A 7,707-nucleotide genomic window follows, 5' to 3' on the forward strand; every position below is an offset into this window, starting at 1 on the left:
GTAGGCACATTGATGAACAAAAACTATTGAGGCAGACTCAGCAGGGTTCTGTAAGGAAGATCTTGTCTCACTAACCTGTTAGTGTTTTTTGAAGGCGTGAACAAACATGTGGATAAGGGGGATTCAATAGATGTTGTTTACCTTGACTTCCAGAAAGCTTTTGATAAAGTTTCTCATCAAAGGCTCCTAAGTAAGCTCAATAATCATGGGATAAAAGGACAAGTCTTCTTGTGGATCAAAAACTGGCTAATTAAAAGGAAATAGAGTGAGTATAAATGGGAAATTTTCTCAGTGGAGGGTAGTAAGCAGTGGGGTACCACAGGGATCAGTACTTGGTCCGATGCTTTTTAACTTGTTCATTAATGATTTGGAGTTGGGAGTAAGCAGTGAAGTGGCTAAATTTGCAGATGACACAAAGTTGTTCAGGGTGGTGAGAACCAGGGAGGATTGTGAGCCACTTCAAAGGGATCTGTCGAGGATGGGCGAGTGGGCATCAACATGGCAAATGGGGTTCAATGTGGCCAAGTGCAAAGTGATGCACATTGGAGCAAAAATCCTAACTATAAATACTCACTGATGGGGTCCAAACTGGCAGAGACTGACCAAGAGAGAGATCTTGGAGTCGTAGTAGATAACTCACTGAAAATGTCGAGACAGTGTGCAACAGCAATAAAAAAGGCCAACGCTATCCTGGGGATTATTAGGAAGGGAACTGAAAACAAATCAGCCAGTATCATAATGCCCCTGTATAAATCGATGGTGCAACCTCATTTGGAGTACTGTGTACAGTTCTGGTCACCACACCTCAAAAAGGATATTATAGCATTGGCAAAAGTGCAGAAAAGAGCAACTAGAATGATAAAAAGGTTGGAACACTTTCCCTGTGAAGATAGGTTAAAACGCTTGGGGCTCTTTAGCTTGGAGAAACAACGGCTGAGGGGTGACATGATCGAGGTTTATAAGATTATGCATGGGATAGAGCAGGTAGAGAAAGAAGTAATTTTCTCCCTTTCTCACAATACAAGACCTTATGGGCACTCAATGAAATTGCTGAGCAGTCGGGTTAGAACAGATAAAAGGAAGTACTTCTTCACCCAAAGTGTGATTAACACATGGAATTCACTGCCACAGGAGGTGGCGGCAGCTGCAAGCATGGACAGCTTCAAGAGGGAATTAGATAAACATATGAAGTAGAAGTCTATCAGTGGCTATTAGTCACAAGGTATAGATAGGAACTCTCAGTCTGGGGCAAGTTATGCTCTGTATTCTTGGTGCTTGGGGGGCAACAATGGGAGGGCTTCTAGTGTCCTGGTCCTACTGCTGGACCTCCTGATGGCACCGGGTATTTTTGGCCCCTGTGTGACACAGAGTGTTGGACTGGATGGGCCATTGGCCTGATCCAACATTGGCTTCTCTTATGTTCTTATGTTCTTATTTTGATTTATAGACATCAGTCCCATGATTCTTACATAGTGCTACAAAATGGTTTAACAGCAGCTGTTTTGATTTCCAGAATTATTTCAATCAATCTCTTTAAACTTAACTTGATATAAACAAGTACTAATAACCACAGTTCCCTTTAACCTGCTCTAGGGGGCGCTTTTTAACAGACAGCTCAGGAGTTGTGAGCTTCTGCTCAAAAGAATTTTTTTCTTCCATAGGAAACAATGGAGGATGAGGGCACCTCCTTCTTGGGCCCATAGAATTGGACCCCCTGGTCCACTATTTTTGAAACTTGGAGGGGGTTTTGAGGAGAGGCACCCCCAGAGCCCCAAATACCCCCAGATCAACTGACAATAATGGTCCCCAAAGGCTATAATGGAGCCGGAAATAGAGAGGTTTTTTTTGCACAGCCCTATTATGCTTTTCAGTATGATTTGTATGATGGGGTGGGTAGACCTGTTCCTTGGAGGCCAGGTTTACCAATATAGTGGAAAGAGATCGGTAGACCTGTTATCCAGAGGACAGATGTACACATATAGTGGAAAGGCATGGGTGAAATTTGACTTGATTTCATTTTCTCTTTTAATGTTTCAATTATTCTTAAATTATAGTTTAAATATAATTTAAAAGAATTTATTCTGAGATTTTACAAGGTTATGGAATTAATCTTCTAAAAAACTAATTTACGTGATAGTCAAATGTATACTCACAAATTTAATGCTACTAGCTTTTTTCATTCACGAGGTAGAATTTCTGCTCACAACACTGTGGAGTTTAGAGGGAATATTGATAATAACACCTTGTGACAGATTGTTAAGGGTTAATACATAATACATAATAATAATCAAGAACTTTTAAGTGACAGGCTGTTCAAACTGAATTCTGTGGAGAGCATCAGTTAAGAAATAACAGCTGGGAATTGACAATTGAAGAGACAGTTTACCCCTAACTGTGAACTGGGAAAGTGGCAGAAGAAGTGAATGGATCAACGAGGATCCCCATTCATGCCAAAAAGGGAAATCACTTTTAGTTAAGAGAAGTAATCCCTGCCCAGTGTAAAAGGAGATAACTCTTTAAAAAGAAGCGATCCCTGGTCTGTGTAGCAAGAAGGATTTGGGGAATTTTGTTGTATGTTCTGCCTTCTAAACGTGAAGTGTCAGGGAAACTCAGAAACCTATGCTTGCAAATTAAAGCAGAAACTGAAAAGAAAGCCTCTCCCCTCAAAATTTCGAAGACCTTGTTGAAAAGTAAAAAACACTTGTTGGAAATATATTAACCAGATTTAGCATGATTACAAAGTTACCTCCGTTTTTATTATCAGTTCACCTCATACATCTTATCCCTGATCCTACCTGATCTTTTCCTCTCCAAGTTAAATAAAATATTTTGGTTATTTTTTGAACTTTCAAAAGTTGGGGGCCTGGATTTACCATAGGTCCTGTTTGTGGCCCTGTGGGGAGGGCAGGGGTGAGAGCAGAGAAGGCAATGGTGGCCGAGGCAGCTTTCTCTGATGGGGAGGGGGGAAGTGACTGGACCGTGACAAGTGTGGGTAGCTTTGTCTTGCCCTGGCCCACTGTTGAACCTGTCCTGGAGGCCAGAAGGGGCCAGGGGCGACCAATAGGGTCACTTAAGGTGCTGTGCCATCCAGCTCACACTCTTCACTGTATACCACTATAGAAGTAGAATATTGGCAGGTGATTTTGTCTCTTCTCTCAAGTCCCTGGGCTGGGCCAGCACCAAAATATAGAATAACTTGACCAGGTAGGACAACACCTAAGAAGAAAATAGATGTGGGGGCTGCTCAGCGGGAAAGAAAGAAGAAACCAAGGGAAAATCCTGTGTGAGGGAGGTGAGAGGGTGAGATTGCCATACACCCACAAGTGCAACCCACAGTGATTTGTTGACAGGAGCACTTCTTTTTTCCTCTATTTCCTTACTCATTCTATTTCTCACCCTTCTGGCGGCCTACACCTCCTTTCCTGTTTTCCTGCTTCTTTCTCTCCTTTCCATTCATCAACCAAACTTTTTAAAATCTGCCCCCTACCTTTCTCCTCAATGGAGACCCAAAACACTTATATCATTCTCTTCTTCTCTATTTTATCCTCACAACAATCCTATGAGGTAGATTAGGCAAAGAGAGTAAACTTTAGAGAAATCCTGTACAAGAATGTGACATACCTAAAGCCATCCAGTGAGCTCATTTCTGAGCTGATATTTCAGGGTCTTCTGGCCCATAGCTGGAAGGCAATGCAGTGCTGGCACAATTTGTCATAACATTATCAGTCACCTGAGTTCTACAGTACCTATAGAGTAGGAAGTTGATGAGCTGCTGTTCTCATTGTGTTAAGGTTCTTTACACCAGTGATAGTCTTCTGAAATATTCATATGTAAATGTTTCTAAATGCCATCATAAACAATCATTCAATAAACTGTAGTACGTAATGTTACAAGCAAAGCTGTACTTTTATATGGATCAATAAAATTCTTAGTGGCACCTGTAAAATGCTAACCCACTTATCTTTAAATGTAGTGTGTTTCCTGTTCAATAAACATAGAGATAATAGCAGTAAAATACCCTTAGTAAAATTAGTCTGCTAAATTGTGTTCCATTCTAACAGATCTTATAAGCACATCTTGTGTTTTACTGTAAATAATTACTTGTATTCCTGTAGGAATATGTAGTGTGTACGTTGCTTCTCTATAATTGCAAGGAATGCATTTGTCCAGTTGCTAAGGCATAGAATAGTTACAAGAATGGGCACAGTAATAAGACCAATGAAAAAAGGAAAAAGAACTGTGACAATTTAGCGCTTAGTAATATATTCATAAATCATAATATACAATAACAGAAAATAAGTAATATATATAGTGAATGTAGACGGTGGTCTCCGGAATGGTGTGCCGTTTCGACAATGATCTTCTTCTGAACAAGGGTGTGTACAAAAACTGTCTTTCAACAATTCTTTAGCAATTATAGCCCATTGAAGAACATAGCTGTAAACATAGCCTCATGATGAAGTGAATCAACAGTATATTTCCAATACGTCACCAAGAAATGAATTGTTGAAACATATAGACTATGGGGTACAGCAAATAGAGTATAGTAAATACAAAATAAATTGCTGAAAAAGTTCACAAAAATATAAAGATGTAATACATTTCAAATATCAAAGATGTAATTTAATATTTGTTTTCCAGCAGGTGCTAGCAGGTATACAGCACAGGAACAAGGACGAACACTTCTCGAGTCTATCTGCGTTCGTTTCCAGTGATCTTTCTCAATCTCCTATCAACAATAACAAATACAATATAATAGGAAACAAGAAACTCCAAAAAGTCTCACAAATGACTTAAATACAACTTAATAAAATTGTGAAATAATACATACAGTCTTCAATATTCAATGAACTTCTGCAATTCAATGCACCACAAGGGTATCCAAAACATTCTGTCAATTTAAACATAATAACAAATATTAAATATAGTTAATGTTCAATAAACAAATCAACAGTCCAAAATAAAGGTGGTCATCCTGAATACTATATATCAATAACTCACCAAAATGGCTCACACAGCTCCTACACACTGATTCTTCTACATGGACAAGTCAGTCTTACTAGTTAATTGGAAGCTTCCTCTATAAATACAAAGTGCATATCCGGTTTGGGCAGCCAACTGACCAGAAGAGAAAGTAAGTATGTCATAAGTTGGCTCCTACACACTGATTCTTTTACATGGACAAGTCAGTCTTGCTAGTTAATTGGAAGCTTCCTCTTTAAATACAAAGTGCATATCCGGTTTGGGCAGCCAACTGACCAGAAGAAAAGGTAAGTATATCATAAGTTGGCAACCAGCTATTTACAAAGAGGGTAAATATGTGGAAGAGTATAGAACAAAGTATATTAAGAATAGAGAATCTCATGAAGGGTTTAAGGAACATAATAACAGGCAGGGATATAGGAGGGTGTAGATTCATTCTCCTAAAAAACATGATAAATCAAGGGCAGCATTGAGACCAGTGGGATATTCTGTTTTTAATACAAAAGTCCAGAAAGCCTCTCTTTGCAGTAATATTCTCTGCATGTCACTGTGTGTATAAGGTTTGGGTTTCACCACTTCCAAGACTACACATTTAAAGTCATTGGGTCCGTGGCCCGCTATATCAAAATGCTGGACCATAGGAGCCGTTATACATTTATGCTTCAATTTCGATCTGTGTTCCAGGATCCTAGTTCTCAATGCTCTTGAAGTTTGCCCGACATACCTGTGCGCACAAGCACATGTAATTAGGTAAATGACGGACTTCGTGGCACAAGATGAAAAATGGGTGAGTGTTTTCTTAAAATTCAGTTCCGGAAAATCCAGAACACCTGTCTCTGACATCAAAGAACAGGCCGCACAGTGACCACATTTGTGATGCCCAGGTGGTAAAGTGTCTTGCACAAGAACTTTAAAGGCGTCTGCTCTGACAAGTTTGTCCCCAATGTTCTGTGTTCTTCTAAAGCCTATATGAGGAGGTAAAGAGCACGCCCCAATATCCCCCAAAATGTGCCAATGCTTGAGAATGATTTTTTTAATAATATAAGATCTATTTGTATGTTCTACCGCCCAGAATAATCTGTTGTCATTTTTACGATCTAGTTTAGATTGGAACAGTTCCGGGCGGTCCCGCCGTTCCGCTCGGAAACGGGCACTCTGAATCACATTTAAAGGATACTTTCTATTTATAAATAGGCTACTAAGTCTATCTGCCTCCAATAGAAAGTCCTCAAACGTAGTTGAATTTCTCCTGGCCCTCAAAAACTGTCCATAAGGTAAATTATTCTTCAGATGTTGTATATGGAACGAATCAAAATGAAGTAATGAATTTTTATCAGTTTCTTTATGATAGGGGCGGACTGCCAAACTACCATTGTTAACATACACAGTGGTGTCCAAAAAATTAACTCCAGTCATACTGGCAGTATGAGAGAACTTGATGGATGGATGAACCGTATTAATCCATTGTACAAAAGATAATGTAACATCCATATTTCTGATCACAAGAAATAAATCATCAATGTACCGTTTATAAATCAAAATGTCTTTAAAGTAAATATTAGTGGTATTATTAATAATCCAATCACTTTCAAATGTGCCCATAAATAAATTAGCGACACTGGGTGCGAAGGAGCTACCCATGGCAACACCTTTGACTTGGAGGTAAAATTCATCACCAAATCTAAAATGACTTTTCTCAAAAATAATATCAATGAGATCTAGAAGGAAATGGGTGGGTGGATGTAAATGAGGTCTCCTTTCAAGTGTTCTTAACAGGCACAGCCTAGCTTCTTCGTGGGGGATGTTAGTATACAAAGCCCCCACGTCCATGGTAAGAATCACCGCCCCTTCTGGTATGTGCTTACCCTCAATATGTTGTATAAAATCCCTAGTATCCTTAATATAAGAATCTAAAGAGCTAACAAAAGGTTGGAGAAAAGAATCCAGGTACATAGATAGTGGTTCAAGCAGGGAATTCGTCCCAGAGACTATAGGTCTACCTGGCGGAGGAAACTCAGATTTATGGATCTTGGGGAGTGTATAAAAAATAGGCACTCTATAATGTTTTTTCTTCAAAAACTCTGCCGTCTGTGTAGATATATATTCGAAAAGGATCCCTTCATTAACTGTTATAGCAATGAGTCTAATTATTTCATTGGAGGGATCACATTCCATCCTCTTATAAAACTCAGTGTTGTTTAGTTGTCTTCTTACTTCAGCTATATAATCGGTCTTATCCTGAATGACAACTGCTCCTCCCTTATCTGCACCTTTAATTATGATATCCTCCCACTCCACTATTTGTTTTAAACTTTTCCACTGCTCTATGTTAAGATTGAATCTAATAGGTATTTTATTTTGTTCCATGGATAATATATCCTCCAATACCCTGCGCTCAAAAACCGTAATAGAAGCATGATAAACAGGTGGATTAAACTGGGATTTTTCTTTAAAAGGGGTAATTATCACAGACTCAGAATCTGCAAAGAACACTTTCAGTTTAATGAGTCTTATCAGCTTGAATATATCAATCCTTGTTTGAAAGGCATGGTACGTGGGAGAAAAGACAAAACCCAAGCCTAAATTAAGTACGTCATGCATATCCTTGGTTAAAGTCTTGCTAGATAAGTTAACTAATAATTTTTCTTCCTCCCTCGTTTGTAGCCCTGATAGGATGATTGCTCTCTCTTGCTTTTTGCTCTGCGTTCTAAAAAAGCCCGTCCA

This window comes from Gekko japonicus, unplaced genomic scaffold (assembly GCF_001447785.1).
Source record: "Gekko japonicus isolate JY-2015 unplaced genomic scaffold, Gekko_japonicus_V1.1 scaffold453, whole genome shotgun sequence".
NCBI classification, from domain to species: Eukaryota; Metazoa; Chordata; class Lepidosauria; order Squamata; family Gekkonidae; genus Gekko; species Gekko japonicus.